Here is a 20932-nt window from a genome sequence, read left to right as displayed (position 1 = left end):
CAGCTGCAGCCGGTCTCACACACACCTCATGAGACTTGGCAAGCTTGTGGAGATCTTAAGCCTCGTTGAAATTATTTGGCACGTCCTTGGCAGCACAACTATGTTAAGGTGCTACCTGACTAGCTGTAGATTCCTCCAAGGTGGGGAAAGTCTCTTGAATTGCTAAATAGGAGCAAGCCTGGTTTTCTGGGTATTACACCAGCCTCGAAAGGTTCAGTTAATCACACACACTAAAAATCCTAACCAATCAAAGCACCAACTATTTGAGTCAATTTTTTAAGGTTCTTGAGACCATATTAGGTAGTAGACACTAAACGAGCTCCCCAAACTTAACTAGAAAGCAGAGGCATTTCAGGCATCTGTGCTGACGGGCAGTTTTCTGCTTCGTTACAAGAAAATTTCAGCAAAGCTATTCAGGCACCAGTCTGCCTGTATTCTATTAAAGTATTATGACTGCTTTTCCTGTTCAGTCTCTCCTTCTCTCTCTCATCAACCCCTAAATGTTTTGCTTTAAATTTAATGACCGAAAGGGGCAGAAGAGAGCAAAGGTGACGTTACCAGAAAGGGAAGTGGTTACTGGTTGAAGATCACAATGTCATCTGGAGAAGGATGAAAGTGCAGAGACGGGCAGACAGCCTGCCTTCTACTCCTGCCACCTTTAATAACTTCCTTCTTTTTTTGTTAAAACTTGAAACCATTCAATTCAGATGGCTGCTGCCAGTCTGTCTGCCTGTCAGCCCCGGAAAGCAGCTCCATTTCTGTATTTCTCTGCAGCAGCATGACAAAGTCATTGAGCTGCTGGCTCCAACCTTCATGTAATACCCACAGTGTAGGGGGCTCCCGAGGCAGAGCAGCGTATATGGGAAATCTGCACTCCCACTGCTCAGCCCCAGATGGGACCACTTGTTAAAAGCATGTCAGGAGCAAAGGAAATGCTGAAAGAATAGGTAACACTCCAAAACCTCTCATGCAAAAGCAAAGGCTTCTAGAAAGGCCATTGAAGGGGTACCAGAGCAGCCCTGCAGCTCCTGCAACTGAGAACAAAAAATGCAGACACAAGAGGAAGGTCAGGATCCACCTAGAGCCCATTATCCCTCCCATCATTCCCGTATGTAGTGAAGCACACAGGGGAATAAATGTGGCACAGTACCGCCTATCTGCAGGCTTTCAAGTCTAAGGGGCAATCTGACCATCTTGTTACTAGCAATGTCCAAATTACTCGCAATCCAACTCATGTTATGCATCTAATGCCCCATCAAAAGCCCTGCACGGATGTCCCAAGGCATCATTCAGGTAACAGATTTTAAAAGTTTACTTGACTTTGAACTCCATCAAGTTGAGAAGTGATTTCTGAGAAACCACAGCATATGCAGAAGAGAAACCAAAATGTTCTAATTAAAGGCCTTCTTCTGTTATCAGAGGATATTGGATTAGTGCAAACCGCATCAGAGGAAACTAGTTAATCCATGTTTGGTTGATTTGTACACTGGGGAGGCCAAAAGATTTTAGCAGTCAGTATTATTTACAGCAGCTATAACATCCTGTCAGTTTAATGACAGAAAATCCAGCATTACTTTTTTGGCTGAATGATGAGAATTTTCTTTTTTAATATGCATAAGTTTCTAACCATCTGACTTCTAAACCAATATTATAAATATACTTTGATTTGTGATGTGATATTAACTTCAACAATATCCATGACACATGAATTAACAAGGCTGATAACCTCCAGAGAGTTGCAAATAGAAACACGATGTCACAGCCATGGTAAGTCATTTCAGGAGCACTTTAATTCCTCATGACAACAGTTCTCTTGATGGAGGGGTGGGCTGGGCAAGGCCAGGATTTGCCTGTATTATTCTCTAGAATTACTATCATACATCCTGACACAACATCCACGGTTATGTTCAACTGGAAAAGCATGAGAACTCTGTCATGTCCCGCTGCACATATAAGCCAGAACAGCCTATTCAGCTTTTGTGCTGCTTTCTGGGAGCACATACTAATAAATAACGAGCATACCTCTAAACACACTCTTTGTTAAAGTGCAAACGAGGTTCTTCATTTATGGTCCCAAAGCTTCCACATTCCAGGTGGGTCATTTCTGGCCTTTTTCTCCTTGGCACACTGTTTAGACAAAGAAGCGTCTGTATGCTTCACTAACCCTCACATTGTGCTAACTCTGGGCTTGAACTTTCAGGCTAGGTGATATTTTTCCCCTTTTCTAAATGAATGCCTTGTTGAACACTTTGTTGATACAGGGCTGAAGAGAGGTATATTATACCAAGAGGGACCAGTTTACATACAGCAATACACTGGTATATTTTATTAATGCAATCCATCATTTACCTTATCCTCTCCATGAACAAAACAAAGGTTCAAATTTATATGTAACTGCCCAATGCAGAGATTTTTGTAAGGCTTGTTTATGAAAAGAGAAACCGGTGTGGGAGTAAAATATAATTCATAACATATAAATACATCCTAAAGGTACAATAAAGATCATGGCATCAGCTGAAATGAAAAGTGTTATGGGAGAAATGGGAGCAGATCCTCACATTAGAAGGCAGTGGATAGAGGTCAGGAAGGGTGGCTGAGGAGGATCTAGTAGCACCCCTCTGGCCACACAGATGGAGCAAAAGCATTAGCTGAGCATGCGGGAAGCTTCTGCCTCTGGTAAGTCCAATAAAGTGCTGTTTCTAGCAAGCAATATCTCAAGTATCAGATAATAGAGATATTTGTTACTGCATAAATGGCATCTGGACTGATTACAGTTCTTCTGTATTCCTCTTTTCACGTAACCAGAGTGGAACCAAGTACTTGTCTGCTTGTCCTTTCTATTTATATAACAAGTAAGATGTGGTGAGTTAGGTGGAAGTGCATAAAATTTAGGCACCAGATCTTTACCAGATGTAAGCAAGCATTGATCAGTGAAGCTGCTATTGCAGAGCTCTGCCCTGATCTGCTTGATCACCATCTTCCACTACGGCTCACAGACATTTTCCTCCCTTTTTATAACCGAGTAGTGTCAGCAGGACACACAGGTGAAGCTGGATGGGAGGGAAGACACTGGTTGGTGTAAGAGGAAAAGATGGGTTCCAAAAAGGGGAAACAGAAGACAGCCCTGAAATGAATGTGGGAGGGTGAAAAAGTGGCACTGGTGAAGACTGGTGAATGGAGCCAAGTCCAGTTGGAGGCCAGTCACTAGTGGCGTCCCCCAGGGCTCGGTGCTGGGGCCAGTCCTCTTTAATATCTTCATCGATGATCTGGACGAGGGCATCGAGTGCACCCTCAGTAAGTTTGCAGATGACACCAAGTTAGGTGCGTGTGTCGATCTGCTTGAGGGTAGGAAGGCTCTGCAGGAGGATCTGGATAGGCTGCACCGATGGGCTGAGGTCAACTGCATGAAGTTCAACAAGGCCAAGTGCCGGGTCCTGCACCTGGGGCGCAATAACCCCAAGCAGAGCTACAGGCTGGGAGATGAGTGGTTGGAGAGCTGCCAGGCAGAGAAGGACCTGGGAGTGATGGTGGATAGTCGGCTGAATATGAGCCAGCAGTGTGCTCAGGTGGCCAAGAAGGCCAATGGCATCCTGGCTTGTATCAGGAACAGTGTGACCAGCAGGGCTAGGGAGGTGATCGTCCCCCTGTACTCAGCTCTGGTGAGGCCGCACCTCGAGTACTGTGTCCAGTTTTGGGCCCCTCGCTACAAGAAGGACATGGAGGTGCTTGAGCGGGTGCAGAGAAGGGCGACGAAGCTGGTGAGGGGCCTGGAGAACAAGTCCTACGAGGAGCGGCTGAGGGAGCTGGGCTTGTTCAGCCTGGAGAAGAGGAAGCTCAGGGGAGACCTTATCGCTCTCTATAGGTACCTCAAGGGAGGCTGTAGCGAGGTGGGGGTTGGTCTGTTCTCCCACGTGCCTGGTGACAGGACGAGGGGGAATGGGCTTAAGTTGAGCCAGGGGAGTTTTAGGTTAGATGTTAGGAAGAACTTTACTGAAAGGGTTGTTGGACACTGGAACAGGCTGCCCAGGGAAGTGGTGGAATCACCATCCCTGGAAGTCTTCAAAAGACGTTTAGATGTAGAGCTTAGGGATATGGTTTAGTGGGGACTGTTAGCATTAGGTCAGAGGTTGGACTCGATGATCTTGAGGTCTCTTCCAACCTAGAAATTCTGTGATTCTGTGAAGACAAGGTAGACAGACCATATTCCTGGAAGCAAAGACAGCAAGATGTAGTCAGGGGATATATTCTGTAGAGTAAGAGTGATACTGTGGTCCTGAAAACTAGACAAAGTCAGCAAAAGGGCAGGGTGGAAGAGTTAAATATCACAGTCATTAATGAACTGAAATTAGATTATAAATCCTTTGGGATCTGTCACCCACTGTAGTAATGATGTGCTGCCCTGCCTCTTCATTTCACTGTGGAGACCATTCTGCTTATGAGACTGTACGCAGTTAGCACCAGAGCCCTCACCTCCATAAAATATATCGGAAGACACATAGATGGGAAGAGAAGCACATCACAGACTACGTATTTGTGTTGGAGCTACTACAAAGTATATAAGAAATGCCATGGAATATGATGGTTTTGGCAGCTGTGCTCTGCTTAAATCAAAAATAGGAAAGATAAAAAGCAAAACTACTAGATGAGAAGAGGCTGCAGTTACCACAGACAAAATTTCTGTATCAGAAATGGAATGGAAGAGAGAAGACAGCGCCCTACTTCACTTAATGGGAAGTTGATCACTTCTGTCATTATTAGTTTAACAACAAGCAGTCCTCATTGGGAACCATTGATTCTGTTCAGTTTTCATATACTCTGGGCTTCCCAAACCTGTTGGCCCTGTGAAAACAAGCCTTCTGAGAAAATAAGCAAACAGCTTAGGAAAAAAAAAAAAAAAGTGATACTTTTTACAGCAGCAGGAACTGTTATTGAATTCCAGCTTTGCAGCACTACTGCACTGTGGGCTGGCAGCTTTCAGAAAGAGAAGCCTCTAGGTCTGGGGTTTGTAAGCAATTTGCCACACTTGTCATCCTTGCTGTATAAAAGCCTTTCCCGGAGGATATTGTTCTAACAAAATTATCCACTGTAAAGGCCAGCAGCATGCTCATCGTGTCTCAATCAAGGCAGCATAAAGAGGAGAGTCAACCATGCATGTCTATCATTTGGACGATTAGCCTTTCTGACTGCAGACGCTATTCTAAAAGGCTAGTCCTCGGAAGCACCTAATTTCTCACTTGGAAATTATTTTTCTTTGTCTGTCAAAAACACACAGCAATGAATGTCCTCTGAGAACCATATTCAGGAGCTTAAGACAGAATTAATGCAAATACGTCAGAAACACCCTTGTAACCTCTCTATGACCAAACAAACAAACAAAAAAAATGGGTATTTGTGATGTGGAGCAGCTGAAAACAATAACAAAAGAAAGCGGGTGAGTACAGGACACTAGTCCTTATGCATCTCCATTTACAGTGTTGATACTGCTGCTGTCAGTCTCCTTTGCTTATGCCATCTTCCCTCTGCATCTCATCAGCTGTACTAATTACAATTATTTTAAAAGACAAAAACCAGACAGTCAAAAGAAAAGGAAGCATTATTTCCAAGGAGCCCTTCATAATCATAATAGACTGCTTTAATCTCTGATCTGTACTCTCTATCTTATTTAGACTGAATTATACTACTTTCTATTATCAGTAGAGTCTTTTAGTACTAGCTCAACTGCTTTTGCTCCTTGATAAATCAAAAGAAAGAAAATCCATGAATTGCAAGCAACATCCTTACAGATCTACCAGTACAACGGCCTGATGAGTATACCTGGTAAAATAAAGCCATTTACTCAACAATGTAAAAATTATTGCTTGGTCTGTGATAATGATCTATCTACCACCCTGTGTGCTTTCTGCTAAGGCAAAGTACCAAGCCAAGCAAGGTCTAAGAGTTTACAGTTCATTCTTACTTTCCTTCTTTCATTCTTTTGTGACATTTTTAACAACAACTCAAAAGAAATTCTTGAAAGGGGTCAGATCTGAACCATGATGACAAAGGCATGTCTAGATGGAGCTAGGAGTAAGATTGGTAGTTGTTTTTTTTTTTCAGTCTGAATTGAAAGGAAGGTTCACTTCTTTCCATATCTGTGTTATCTCTAAGATCAGTAAAACACAGACAAACTGGCTTCTTAATGGGGGAAAAAAAAAGCACAAGCAAAGCAAAAATATTTGTATATTTGGGCTGCAACAGCCTTTGCTTCCAAGCTTGACTAAGTATCAGCAAATGCAAATTAACGTCTCACTTAACACGAAGCTCTTCCTGCCAGACTATAATCCTCCTCATCCTTCCTCCTCCTCCCTGGTACTCTTGAACTTGATGCGGTCTCTGGCAGCTGTTTGGGCTGTGTAAATTAAAAGGCACCACTGCATGACAGAGGTGTTTTTGTTTGACTTCTGCAAGCACAGGCTAGGATTTGAACTGAAGGCATGATTGCTGGGGACAACCTGCCCACCGTGCATAAAGCAATATTTATTTTTGCTATTTTTTTTTAATGAAGTGAATTAAATAGTATGGAAGATGCCATGTTGACAGTTTTTGAGGCCAAAATATTTCTCTAAACATACCATGTACTGCATAAACTGTATCCAGATCGGTTTACCTATTAACATACCTCAGCTCTATTTGGCTAGGGCCATTTCAAGGGAAAAAAGAATTGTTTAGTGTCTGTGCCTGTTTAATCTTGGGCTCTCAGTCAAGATTGCTAATTCACATACTGTTTTTTCTGATCTATTTGTCAATTCACTGAGAGACCACCAACAGCTTTCCCTCCACCACTCTGAATCTTAATCTGTCTGGATTTTGAAAATGTCAGGCCTGAAAACTCTCCTCTAACACCTTCTTTTAAGAAAGTATCTTTCCACTCAGTCTCCGTTTTGGGATATAATAAAAATTATTAAAATGAAGCAGGCTTCCATGGTCTCACTGAACAATTATCTCCAGCAAAACATCTCTGAGAATCCCAAGAGCACAATTCCTGCACAACCCCACAGAGGAAGAGACAGTTGCTTGAGGGTCCCTTGCTCACTGTGGGGTGACGGCTGTCCTAAATAAGCCTTGAACTTCAGTTACTGCACATGTTGCTGTGATGAGTGGTAGGCAGCAGATATGCAAACACCCCCCTAGGCTTGCGCGGCCAAGCAAAGCAAGCTATAATTTATCTTTCCATTCTTAAACTCCCAACAGAAGGAGCACACTGTCTTCAGGAAACAGCCATTTTGATTCAACATTTGCCTTCTACATGTGAGAGTCATAGCTGAATTTGGTTCACTTTGGTTCAGAAAGCTCTGTAAGGCTCTTACAGAGCTTTACACACTTCTATGTTCCATTAAGGGGCTTGTTTGCCATCTAGTCTTAAAGAAAGTGGCTTCAGATGGTAACACTTAGATGACAAATACTTGACTCAGCATCCGATTCAGACCTTAGTTACTTGCTCTATTACCACACTTACTAAACCATTGCTCGCTATGAGGCACGAAAGTTATTCTCTAGGAAGTATCAAAATCCATTATCAGCCTTTATTCACAGTCTGATTTTCTGATCAGCTGGACTTTGAACAATCATTACAAATTTGGACTTGAACCACTTACTTCAAAACAAGGAAATGCACTTCAGTGTAAGGTTGTGTGCATTTTGTCCCTGACAGCTAGGGAAGAAAGCTAACAATCCTCCAAGGAGATGAAGGAAAAGTATGGGTGGGCAGTGCTGTAGGATTAAGGTGTTGGGAAGAAGGGAGGGAGAGAGCATGTAACCACAGCTTTATCTCTCTTGTCAGGTCATTTGATCCTGGACTAAGCAATGAACATGTTTACTTAGTAGTGTATTTTTAAAAGATTTCCAAGGGGGGCAGGGAATTTGGCAAATACTCTTCTATCTCACAGTAGTAAAAGAACCTCAAAATAAAGGAAAAATAATTGGGTCATAAGGGAGCACGTTAAAAACAAGTGGAAGGGTGCTTCAGAGAGATAAAAATAAGTGAAACGTGCAGAGAAAAGAAAGGTGGGCTTTGTCCACAGTCTCGTACTTTCAACAGGACATATCCAGACATATCCTTCTCTATCCAGATGCTCTAGGACTACTCTCTAGGAGAGACAAGTTGATATACATCATTGTGCAACATGCACACGCAAAACCAGAAAATCACACACACACAAAAACAAGCACTGAGATGCAAAGACTTGCTATGAAAACACCCACAGCTCAGGAGGTATTTTTGGCTCAAACAAACTTTCCTTGAAAAAGCAAAAAAATATATATAAATGCAGGGCAGGCACCCACCTTGTATATTATCTGTCTAGACAGTAACTGGGAAATCTGTAAGAAAATATTAATAGCCTGCCTCTGTGGTACTCTTTGCAGATCTGACCAAATCTCTGCAGTCTAGCCTTGAGAGACAGCGGATGCTGACAATGCCTTAAAACAAGGATCGTTTGATTAATCTTTGTTTGGGGATTACTGCCTGAGAATTTAGGGGAGATTCAGACATACAAGAAGAACAGTTTCATTTTGTACACTTTAACTCCAGTTTTTGGTAACTGACTGCTTGTCTTCCCCTTTTCCACCCTCTAGATGCAAGAAAAAAATATAAAAATGAAGCATTTACCGACGCATATGCAAATCACATCAGGGTAAAACAAGGCTTTTGGAATGAGAAGAAGCATCAATAATTAAGATGCAGTGCTCAGACAGGAACAAACACAGGCAGAAGGACCGCATGCACTTATCGTGCACTTTACCTCCCTACACATTGTATCTTCTGCTACTGAAGAAACCAATATTTAAGCAGCAGCAGCAGCTTTCTCTGCTCTTTTGGTCTAATGAAAAAAGAAGGATATTCCCACAGCAACCACCTGTGATAAAATAGTCTGCACAGTAGATTGAAATCTTCACTAATACCAATATTAAATGGAGAACAGTTTCATTTACTTTATTTTTTTGGACTACTAGAACTAGTTAAAAGCAGGACAACATATGATTTACAGTCTTCAACACTGAGCTCCTATACTGCTCGTTTCACAAATGCAGTTGCTTTCCAGAAAAATGGTGGATTAAAGGTCATGCTGCAGTTCTTTGCTAAGCTCCTACTCCATCACCATACCAGGTGCTTAATCAAATGGGCTTCCCTTGATAGCCTTATCTCTCAGTGGGTCAGTGTTGCTTGGACGGAACTGCAAAATGGCTGCATGTTGCACCAGCTGTGTTACCTATTTCATTTAGAGCAGAATTTCAGTGTCCTGAAAACTGCTTAGCAAACAGGATTTGAAATCAGAGTGACAGTACTCTCTCATGCCTCAAGTAAAAGCACATTTTGGTATTCAGCAGGTGACCAAAGAGTAGCAGGTGACCAAATGAGTTATTATTTTAATAGTATTGAAAGGTATCATGCAGAATCCCCAAATCAGGCAAAGCCCTGCCAGTCATTGACAGCCAGCCATGGGCTGCACAGGAAAGGATGGAGGGAGAGCACAGTCATCAGGTGCTGGACAACTGGATGCTCACATTTCTCATTGCCCAGCCTAGCTATTATGTACCAGGAGACTCAGGGACGCCAGGGATTTCATGCCGCTGTGAAAAGGAGCTTACAGACCTCCAGGGAACACCCTGCATCAATTCATCCTGAAGCTTGAATATTTCATGCTAGTAATGTCTTATCTGGCTTTATATTGTGGGAGGAGAAAATGGTAAGAGGTTTATGTAGAGGAAGGCTAATAATCACAATACTCTTCTTATTCAGCATTATTAGTCTCTGCTGAATTAGATGGATCAGTGAAAGATTCTTCATTCCTTTGGAGATAAAAACAGAACAGTCTAAAATTGTAAGGAAATATTGTGCCTATTAGTCTCTATGTAAAAGCCCTAGAAATAATGCTCACGGAGATAAGATGTAGAGTAAGAAAATAATACAGGCAAAACAGCAAAGGCAAATTCCCTCCCCGTGCTGCTCTGCAATTAACTGTTTGAAGCAATTCCCGATCCCCTTAATCTCAAGAACTCTGCTATCTGCCCATCCAGTTATTTTTAATTTGTACTTCTATTATTACTGCTGCATTATTAATACACCCTGATAAGATAGGAAATAGCATGGTGGTGGTCCATTTCAGCAATGCCTCTCACGGCTTAATAGCCTTTACGACGAATAGCTCCCTCCCATCCGAAGAGATTCACGATTCTTGCTGGTCAAGGGGCACGAGGCCCCAGGGGAGGCCCACGTCCTCATCCGTGTTGCTATTTGGTTTCCCAAAAAGCAGCCTGGGCCTCCCCGTGATTATCACATCTACACACACTGTTATCAATCAGGGTGCATGCCTTCTCCCTCTGTGTGGCCAGGCAACACACAGCCCTGGTGCCTCTGTCAGATCTCTTGCCAGCACATACCTTAGCACCGCTCCTCAGAGCTGACAAAGTTACAGACAAAAATGCAATGTTTAAGGTATTTTCTTGGTGGGGGGGTATAGCAGCTTTTTTGGCCACACTGCTTCCAGAATCTGGGCCCAGGTGCCAAGCTAGTGAAGGAAAAAAAGTCTATTGGAAATCAAGATCTTTGTCTGGCTAATCCTCTAGCAATACACAATGGTGGAAAGAAGGGGAAAAGACATTACAGCAAAGACAACTCTATGACAATAATTATGATCAGTGTACAGTTGGAAATACATGTGTTACATTTTCTGTGGGAAAAAAAAAAAAAAAAAGAGAGAGAGAGAAAAAGAGGGGGCAGGGAAGAAAGCATCAACAGTTTTTAAGTCTTCCCACATTTATGTTTCTGTAATGGAATATGTGCTGCTGTAAAGGTTACTGTACAGCTATCCTGGCATTTTAATACACACCACATTTTGACACCACATCTTTTTCTAACTAAGTGTCTCCCCTTCAGTACAAATATTATAAATTGAGCAGATCTGTGGAAAAATCAAGCAGCAATTAATATGGACAAGACCAACTGGGATCCACAGAAATGTAATAGAGCCTCACAGATATCTAGAGAATTTAATGTAAAGTGCTGCCATTTGTATGAGCATTTTCAATCACCCCAAAGGAGAAAAAAAGTCATACGATGTATAGACAGATGGACCTAAGCAAGAAGAATATTATTCTCAGTTAAAATCAAGTTACTGGGAATATCTTAAGAAAATGTTGAACTCTTACAAAAATCATCTGGTCTATAAAGTCTTGGCAAGTTATCCTCTCAGTTTTTCAGATAACTCGTTCAGCAACACCATGCATTGCTTTTTGCAATATATTCCCACTGTGCTAGGTGAAGGGGGAGGTAAATATATATATACACATCCACCTATGTATGTTTGTAGATACAAATATACACACTGTGTATACTGTGTATTGCACATGTACCTAACCACCCACCCCTCACAGATTCACCCACTCCTTTTCTCACTTCTGAGTGCTACAGAAGTAGCTTTGATGGTCATAGACCTTAAAAATTGTATTAACTAACCTCATTCATTTGCAAAATCGATCAGGTCAATGTTTTTAAATTTCATTTTTACCTTTAGTGTATAGAAAAGACAGATTCTTTTATAATGAAAAGTGGTAATGCTGATGTATTGCATTTCATTCCTGGCATTTAATATCTCACTATCCAATTAAAGGTCTTTTAACTGCTAATCACTTCAGCAGCACTATAGATGAAAACACCTATTTAGACATGGAAAATGAAATGGCATTTGGTTATCAAGAATTCAGATCCACTAATGCAATGTTTCAATGCCAAGCCGCACTACCTACCTTTCTAGGAAGGAGCCCTCACTGAAAGCAATTTGCTGTTCTGGTTACAGAGCAATGACCCCTCGGGGATCTGAGGGCCAGAGGCTCTTGTCTAATGGCTGTGTGCATTGTCATCAGCTTTACAGGTCCACCCTGGCAGAAGTAAAGCTAAACATCTCCAGCCCTTAAATCAATGAACAACAATTCAGCCTTCCCTTGGTTTGCAGAAGGCCAAATGTGAAAAAGCCTTCTTGGTCATTTCTTTGAAAGTCTGATGACTTCATGCATAAATGGTGGAGCCTCTGAAGTCACTGAGCTGCCTTGGGTAGACCTGGGTGCAGTACAGTGAATCTTCAATGTTTCTTAGACTGGAAAGCAGGGGGTGCAGACTTCCATCTGGAGGAAAGTTGCAAGCATCTAGAACTTGGTGCAAGCATCTTATTATTTCTCCTGGTAGCTGGTTTCATACTAAAGTTAAAGGTTCAGAGTAGAACACAAGAAGAGGCTGTGTTCCTACTCAGGGAGAGGTTCATTTCACCTTACCTGAGCAAGCCAAAACACAGTTGTCTTATTCCAAGACAGATGTCTATGTCAGCTCCATAATCAATGAAGAAAGAAAATCAGATCTGGTAGGCAAGTCAGCCCATCCTAACAGAGGCAACATTTTTTTCCATTCATCCATAGGAGGAGTTTATATGACCAGCCTAGATCAGAAGTGTAGCAGTCACTGAAATGCCAGCCAAAGAAAGCACAATAATTGTGTCTCTAAACACTGACGAAAAAGACAGAGAGATAATGACTTGGACCATAGAGACGCAGGTTTCTTGAAAAAAGAAGCACAAAAATAGGGTCAATGTATCCAGAGAGATCTTCCCCCCAAAATGTGTTTGATCGCTAAATAAAGAGGCAGAAAAGGGAAGAGTTGTTGAATTAAAAAAGCTACATTCAGTGGTATTCGCACTACTAAGCTACAGGTCACACTCGACTCTTCCTCAGCTGGGCTGGTTATCAATGTTGTACCACAGAAATGAGGCAAAGCTCAGAGTTTTATTATAATGGAAATCAGAATAGCCTTGCAGCTGAATCATTAGTCCGTGATGTTACAGCAGCGCTACAGAGGAGCCTCCAGCAGTGTCCCCATCCTGCCTGTGCCACTGAGCACTGCTCTTGGACACATGCTGAGAGGAGTCAAACACAAAAGAAAAAGTTGGGAGGAGAAGAGCTTTAGGAAGTTTGAAGGGAAAAAAAATGTAATAGGGTCTACAATTGAGAGTTTAAAGTACAGTGCCTTCAATTTACATAAGATCTCAGAAAACTTACCATGATCCAGGTTTAAAGAAGCTATTCAGCATTTAAGTTCCTTGCTCAGCATTGTCTGAGAAACACCCTTGTAATTTTCAGTTTCTTTCATCTTGACTTTCCTGATTTATATTAACCTCTTCTTCATGGATTTAAATATGAATTTAATGGGGTGAGAGATTTAGGGGGGATAGGGCAGGGAAGAAGGGGACATTTCAAGAGGCACTACTGAAAGTCTTTGAAATGAACTGGAAAGGATTAACTAGGCCTATCATAATGCCCCAAAATATCAACAAGCAGTATAATTTAAACTGAAAAGCAGAGTAAAGGAAAATACAATAGCTCAGACAAAGGTTGAAGAAATCAAAGTCTTAAAAACAATGGGTTTTTATATTCTAGAAAAATCTCAGTAATTTTCACTCAAATTGCATAAGAATTAATGTTTAAGGGATTTTAAAATGTGGCTACTCTACTGTAATACTATTTCAATAGCATAAGAGTATGTTTAAAACATACTTAATATGTCACCAGTATTAAAGATTTCTACAGCTAATGAAGGTTGACAACATTTGGAACAGCCAAATTAATTGAGCCATGTGATTATGTATCAAGGCTCCTAGTCAACTACACGTCTATAAATTATGATCATTCACACCAATAAGAGGCTTCAATTCAAGAACACAGGCAAGTAACCTTAAAGTCAATGACTGATGCACATAAAATCATATATCCATGACAATGCAGAGGGCGTTGTATAAATAAAGTCACTTAGGAATGTACAAAACTTAATGGCACCAGCCTGAAGTGATTTAAGCTATTTGTCTTTTGATCCTCAATGTTTACACAAAATTCAACAAAACAGACCAAGGTAAACAGTACAAAATTAGGGCTTACAGCTCTCTCCCTGGGTGAAGTGCACTATAAAAGAATCACAGAAAGGATTGATTCTTCCAAAAAAGAAATAGGAAAAGTCTATCAAAATGAGGTGCAGCCTTTTTCATATTTTGTCTGTCTGGTTCAGTTCCATCTGGAAACATCCTCCACCCACCTCTTGTGTTCACAGGTTCACCCATAGGTACAATTTCTGAATACATATAGGAAGATGTCAATAAAGAGGGGAACACCTTTTTTTTTTTTTTTCTTCAATTCTTTGGGGCAAAAAAAGAAGGAATTTTCCTGATGCCAGGAGTGACAACTTGTCAGACCACTTCCCAGTGGTTTGCAGGTGGGCCAAAACAGACAGACTGCCCTTAATCTGGATCATTAATGGGTAGGGTTGAGATCTAATCCTCCCTCCCAAAAGGACTGGCTAGATTATATGGCAGAAATGAAGCCTTGTTTTTCCACACAGAATTTCTGTGTAGTTTAGGCAACAGGACGGGTTTTCCTGTAGCAAGCTTGGATGATAGGTACTCTTAGCTTTCCATGAAGCTGCAGCTTCTACACTTTACAAATAGAAGGAACGGGAATTATGTCCATCCTCTAAATTGTGGAAACATGGCTGGGTAGAAATTTCTTTAAAACCCGTCTTTCTTTAAACCTCACAAAATGCCAACCAAAATGCAATGACAAGCTCCTGGGATGGCACTTGCACAACAATTGGCTTTAGAGAAAAAACAAAATATCTGTGCATAGAAAATATGACTGAGAGTAGTAAGAGATTACTGTTTATAGTGATTCTTCCAAATTCTATTAATTTTACCTTTTTCTTAAAGCAGCTTGAGGTATTAAAACTCCTCTGAGAAAAGTGCACCTAGCAGAAATCTAGCTGAGGTGCACGAAGGCTTCTGTCTGGTCCAGCTGATACATTTGGAAAGGAAAATCCCAGTTTTGCGCAACTCTGGATGGCAAAAGGCTGTCTGGATTTAATTCCAAGTGGAACTAACTATTTAATTTATACAACGATCATGTTGACAACAATGATGAACACATATGTCTCCTTTAAATGCCTCAAGGGATCATCCTTTTTTCCCCATTTCAGTAACCATGGTAACTTTGGGCAAAAACAGCTTCCATCTCAGAAATTGCTTTCTGTGATAAAGGGTTTATCGCCTAACAGTTAACTTTTTCTCCCTATACACCTGAATGATAAAGGAGAGAGAACCTCTCCTTCGCAAAGGGAAGAGCACTTCTGCTTCTCTCTGAAAACGCTTCAAGATGGATGGCAGTGAAATGAACTACAGAATGTATCTTGCAAGCTGTGCTGCTTTTTTTGCTGACCTTCACACAGGTTTTCATAAACACCCATTTAACGTACACAATAACGTTGTCAAAAAAATCCTCACATCCACAAATCAGTCAAAATGAAAACTCTCTGAGTAAAAAGGGAAGTTTTATTTATCTTCTGGGCTTAGTCAAGATGTGCATCCATTTCGTTCCCTTCAAATCAACTTTGCAAATCACATAAATCTAAGAATGTCTCTCTACTTTCCACTGTACTGATACAAAGAGTAGACACAGAAAACATCTTTTGGCTAAGACTATTCAAATCATGATTCATACAGGCCAATAGGCAAACTCACCATTAACATACGTATTGCACTGTTACAGTCTGGATTAAAACATGTCGAGGCCAGTGCAGTAAGTTTTGCCTAATTAGTGAAAAGTCCAATAAACTATTTTAAGGCAGTGGATAGCTGAAAAACTAGCAGTTTGCAAAGCCAAAGCACTGGCATGTTCTGTTACCCCAAAAGACAGTTCTGAACCTAGGAGAAACCTGAACTGCTTGGGCAGTAGGGCTTGTTCACTGTTACTTTTGGCAGGGTTATGCATAAACAAGAAACAGATCAAATGGAGAAGCAGGGACAGAAAGAACAACATAGACAAGAAAAAAAAAAAAAAAAAGAAAAAAAAATAAACTTGAACAAATATTGGTATGGTAGAACCAAGAAATGCCCTTAAACTGGGGAAGGAATGGGATAACGAAGTACTTCCTGAAAGGTCCTGGTGGTGTAAGATTTGGTTGCTTCATTATCATGCAAGATTTTGTATTTCTTAGTAAAGGAATTGAATTGCATAAACAATATTTGATCTGTTCCCTTTATATCACTTTCCCAATATGGAAAAACTCTGCAAAGCAATGCTTCTTTACTAGCCACTTGGATCAAAAGAATAGTAGTATGTTATGTTATCAATACGCAAAGTGGGATGATATGACGTAAGACCATCTTTTGATTTTAACAACACACCACTGCCTTTCTCAGGCCAAGGATCTAAGACTCTGCCCATTAATCATCAGTGGTATCCTGTCTTTGTGGACCTCCTGCCTTCAAAGGAGCAAGGAGTATCACAATTCTCCCCACACAAATGTGTTCACCTTCACTGAGGTAATCACCGGCCAGCCTTCATGGTGGGAACCCACAGTGGGATTCGGGGAAGTTGGTACCAGCTTGCTGACACATTTGCAGCAAGTGAGAGGAATGACACAGTTGAGTGCCTCTGAAAATCTTCTGCTGTTTTGTCAGAAGCAATTTGAGGTCAGACAAAATCTGTCTGATTCTTCTAGATAGAGTTTTAGGCAAATCAGTGTGAGGGAAAGGTAAGCTGCAGACTAATGTAAAGTGAATAGTAAGCTTTAGGCTTATTTCAATCAAGTATTGTGCTTTAATGGAAGATTAAATTCTTACAAGCCAGGCACTATTTTTAATTGAACCTTCTGCAGTACATGACACAGATACTTAGAAGAAAGTACTGTGACTCAGGGGTGTCTGTCACACCACCAGCTCACCTGCCAGCATTTTGCAAGCATGCCTGGCATTTGGCCACAGCCACAGGCCAGCTCTCACTCACGGCCCTTCCCAGCCAGGCTCCATGCTTAGGCCCTGCCAAAAGACCATCTCCCGCATCTCTCACTTGCTTACTGACTGTCAAAAAAAAAAAAAAAAATTTTTTTCATAAAAATTCATCTGTGCTGCCTCCTACTCTGCCCTACACACTTGGGAAGGGTTCCTCAGAAGCATCTGCAGTGTAACCTATTACTTCCATTTCAAAGATTTTAATAATCTCATCTTCTACAACACCTACCAAAACTTGACAAGGGCTATCTAATATTAGACTGTAGATGGGCTGACACCACTATGAAGATGAGTGATAATACCTCATTCCTACTTCTTGCTTCCCGTCTGTCTCATCTTTCTCCCTACATTGAGATTGTAAGTGCTCTGGAACAGAAATGGGGTGTTTTGTTGTTTTTTTTGTTTGTTTGTTTGTTTTCTGAATTTATATATTATCCATCAAAATAAGATTAGGCTCTGCAAGCAAGCAAATCCTGGTGCTACAGAAAAATAAAAAATAAACACAATATTGTGTAAGTAAAACACAAACACACAAAAAATAAACACAATTAAAGTGCATTTCGTTAGTAGGTTGAAATGACTTGCCAAAGAAAGTTCAATGATGACGTGCTTCTCTTTTGTTAATAGAAATCATCCCGATATAAACATTGCTATTTTATTTTCATATTAACCAGTACCAAAGAACAACAACTCACACACACACACACACAAATAATACGTAAGTAAAGGTAAATTAATCTCTGTCCAAACATAACAAATACTTCTCACTGGCAGAGTTCTGTAAGACTACACACAGAAAAATAATAAATTAAAGAAAGCCCAGAGACCACATCCATTCATCCTAAACCCTGTGCCACCTGAAAACAACCTATTTGTTAAGGCTGGCAGCAAATTTTTCATTTAAACTGTTTTTCATGGGAAATGTGAGATTCAGCAAAACATCATCTTTCACAGAAAGAACATTTCAAGTTTTCTTAAAAAAAAATCTGGTTTAGTTTCCTTTTTGTTTGACATAACACAGAGGGTGGAGAGAAGGAGGGAAGCAGATTGGGGAGCAAACCCATGGAAATCTTAGTCATGGAATAATTTGTTATTCCTGCATGGGAAGCCTTTTTTTTTTTTTTTTTTTTCTTTTCTTTTTTTTCCTTTTCTTTTCTACTTCTTGGCCCATTGTCAGAAAGAACAGACTTAAGGAGTATGTTCTGGAAAATGATGGGTCCTGGGGAAGCTGCAAGTACAGTCATCCCGGGTAGCGGCACTCTTTGTGTTTAAGGTCCAGCGAAAGCAATCTGCCACTCTCCTTTGGACAATAGCTCAGAACACAATGACTCAAAGACAGCACAGAGCGAACAAAAAGTGATGTTCAAACTATGTCAGTTTACAGAGCTAGAGTGTTGTTCAGCCCAAAAGAAAACTACTATCAAGAAACAACTGCGGGAATAACAGACTACCTTTCCTGGGGATCAGCTCCCTCTGCTAGCAAAGGCAGACCCAAAGCACCTGTGTATGTCACAACCCATACAAGCACCACTGCTAATTTATTTGCAATATAGTCGCAACCCTTTTACTTTACTTCAGGGAGACATAATTGGAAATGAGACCAACAAAGGATCTGACCCCTTACTACTTCACCTTGACACTGCTGTTTTTCTGTGTGGTCAACGGTGTGTCTAACATTGAAATAAAATGCTGCTTTCTGTTATTTCACCCACCTCCTCCTACAAAGCTGAAAGTTAGCAATCAAATAATATTTATTCCCAATTCTAGGCTAGTACAGCTTGCTTTGAAAGTGCTTTTGTGGGAAACACACAACCTGGATATAAACTCTAGAAATCACTTCTCTTTGTTTGTTTAGACTATTCAGTTGTACCCATATCCACACTAACTGAGCTGGCTAGTTAACTTTTAAATATCTCGTTGATAGCAAAATCCTCCCGGTTTAATTCAATAAATTATATGCCTGCACAAGACTGTTGATGTATTCCTCAGAAATTTTGAAATTTGAAATGAAGTATTCCCATCAATTTTGTAATGAGAAGTAGAATCTTTGAAAATTCTACTAACAGACGTGAAAAAAATGTCTGCTCTTTGGTGCCCAGTCCATTTCATAAAACTGCAAAATGAAATTTAACCTCAAAGTCTATGCTTTGAAGCTCCTGACTTCCCATCCTGCAGCTTCTTGGATACGTATCTACCCTGGGAAATAGCTCTCAAGCTGATGCCAAGCCAGTAACACAGAGCTTCTGCGCTGGGGCTCCTAGCCCTACAGCCAAGAGCCTGCCTGCTGGGAAGCCAGCCCCAGGTTGCCTGTACAATGCCATACCCAGGCATCTTGGAAACCAAATACCTTGGCAAGGGCCTGCCTTCCAGTTCTGCTGAGCCAGGATTTCCAGTAACAAACTGCCCTGCCAGAAAATTCCCAGCCCATTCAAGCTCAAAGTGAAACTGAGTTTTATCACACTGGGATTGTTCATAACATGGTATTTAAATAGAAACCAGAAAAAAACTAAGTGACTGAAAATAAAGTTTGGCTTCCCTGAACCCATTTCCTCCCCATGGGTCCACAATTTATGGATTTATAAACTTACAGAAAAAATATGTGAAAGGAAATACTGAGAAAATTAACAGTTTTTTCCTTTTCATATCAGAACATGTGCCCACCAAACTGAACATATATATAAAAAATAAATAAATAAAAAGCAAACAAGCCAAAAATTCCAGTACTTCATCAGAAGTTTTCCCATTCTGACAGATAAATGACATTGCTATACTGCCCTTGCCCACTTACTATGCCTCACACCCATCTCTCACCTATTGAAATGTAAATTATGCTATAGAGGTAAACTCTGGGAAACTCTGATGGGAAACTCTGATGAAACCATATGAGCTTTAGGTCATAATTATAGGGTGATTCCTAGAAGAAATCAAAGAGGTGAAAAACGGAACTGAATTCCAGAAACTGCAGGCTAGACATATTTTTGCTAATGAGAATGTCGTGGAAAAAAGGAACTTTCTCTATTTTGACTATATGAACTAATCCAATTTGGCCTGCTACCTTGGAGAAGCATGTGTTAAAACATTTTTGAGCCTCTTAGCTATATCTCACATACTCCAATAGCTTCATTTGCTGGACTGCAACATTTCAGTTTTACTTATACAGCCCGGAGCCTGTTCTGGTACATGGTGTTGATGGAGAAGCAAACTGTTTCTTTGTTTGGGTATACTGCAAAACTGGTCCCCAAGACCTGTTCATTAGAAACCCAAGATCAGATGAGAAAGAAATGTTCAGGTCAAGCTTACAGTGTTTTCACGGAGCTCCATCTGTGCATGCATGTAGACCCTTTACTTGGGAATGGTTAAAACCAAGTCAGGGTAAGTGTCCACATAGTTCAACAAGGGGAAATTAGCCCCCTGTTTTCACAACCACATCCTTCATGATTCCTCAGCATAAATTTTATTTGTATTGAGATACAACCTGTCTTGAGCACAAAAATGCAGGAATCCTGAGAAGAGAGCTTCTATTGTAAATATTTTCCATAGCAGGTTCTTACATGAAATATAACATGTTCAAGCTTATTCCCCCTCCCACTGAAGCCAGAGTAGGCATCACTACTACCTTCTATCAAATTATGACAGATTTGTACATTTCTTCCCATTTACCAAGCCAGAGGAAAGGAAGGAAGCCTTATGTGGAGGGAATCCTACAGGGCCTTTTCAAATGGGAATAAACAAGCCACAAAAGTAATACCACTTTTCTATGAAAAAAATGGAACTGTACAATTTCCCAAAGTGAATGTCCAAAACCAGCAACAGAAATACCGAAGCACATCATATGCTCAGTACTCCCAGATTATACGTTAGAGTTTCTCTTCTACAAAAAAAAGATTTGCAACAAACTCATTGTCTCTGCTTCGTATCCAATGAATATGGAAAAGCCGCACACAGAGATGCTTGCATAAGAAACTACCTTGATTAAAGCAAACTGCTGTCCTCAGCAACTGCGTGTGTGTATTCCCAGATGTAATGTGCCAGGCTTGCCATTTCTAACAGGGAAAAAGGGCTACTCAGATAAATAA

The 20932-nt window shown here is 40.7% G+C and overlaps 1 protein-coding gene across 2 annotated transcripts in view; it reads right to left on the bottom strand.

The window, feature by feature from the left end:
- Positions 1–20932, bottom strand: part of KIF26B (kinesin family member 26B) — a 202497-nt gene that overhangs the window by 85295 nt on the left and 96270 nt on the right. The gene's annotated exons all lie outside the window — the stretch shown is intronic.

The sequence above is a fragment of the Aythya marila genome (assembly GCF_965140915.1).
Source record: "Aythya marila genome assembly, chromosome: 3".
Lineage (NCBI taxonomy): Eukaryota > Metazoa > Chordata > Aves > Anseriformes > Anatidae > Aythya > Aythya marila.
The sequence above is the reverse complement of the archived record's forward strand: the minus strand, read 5'-3'. Positions and strand labels throughout refer to the sequence as shown.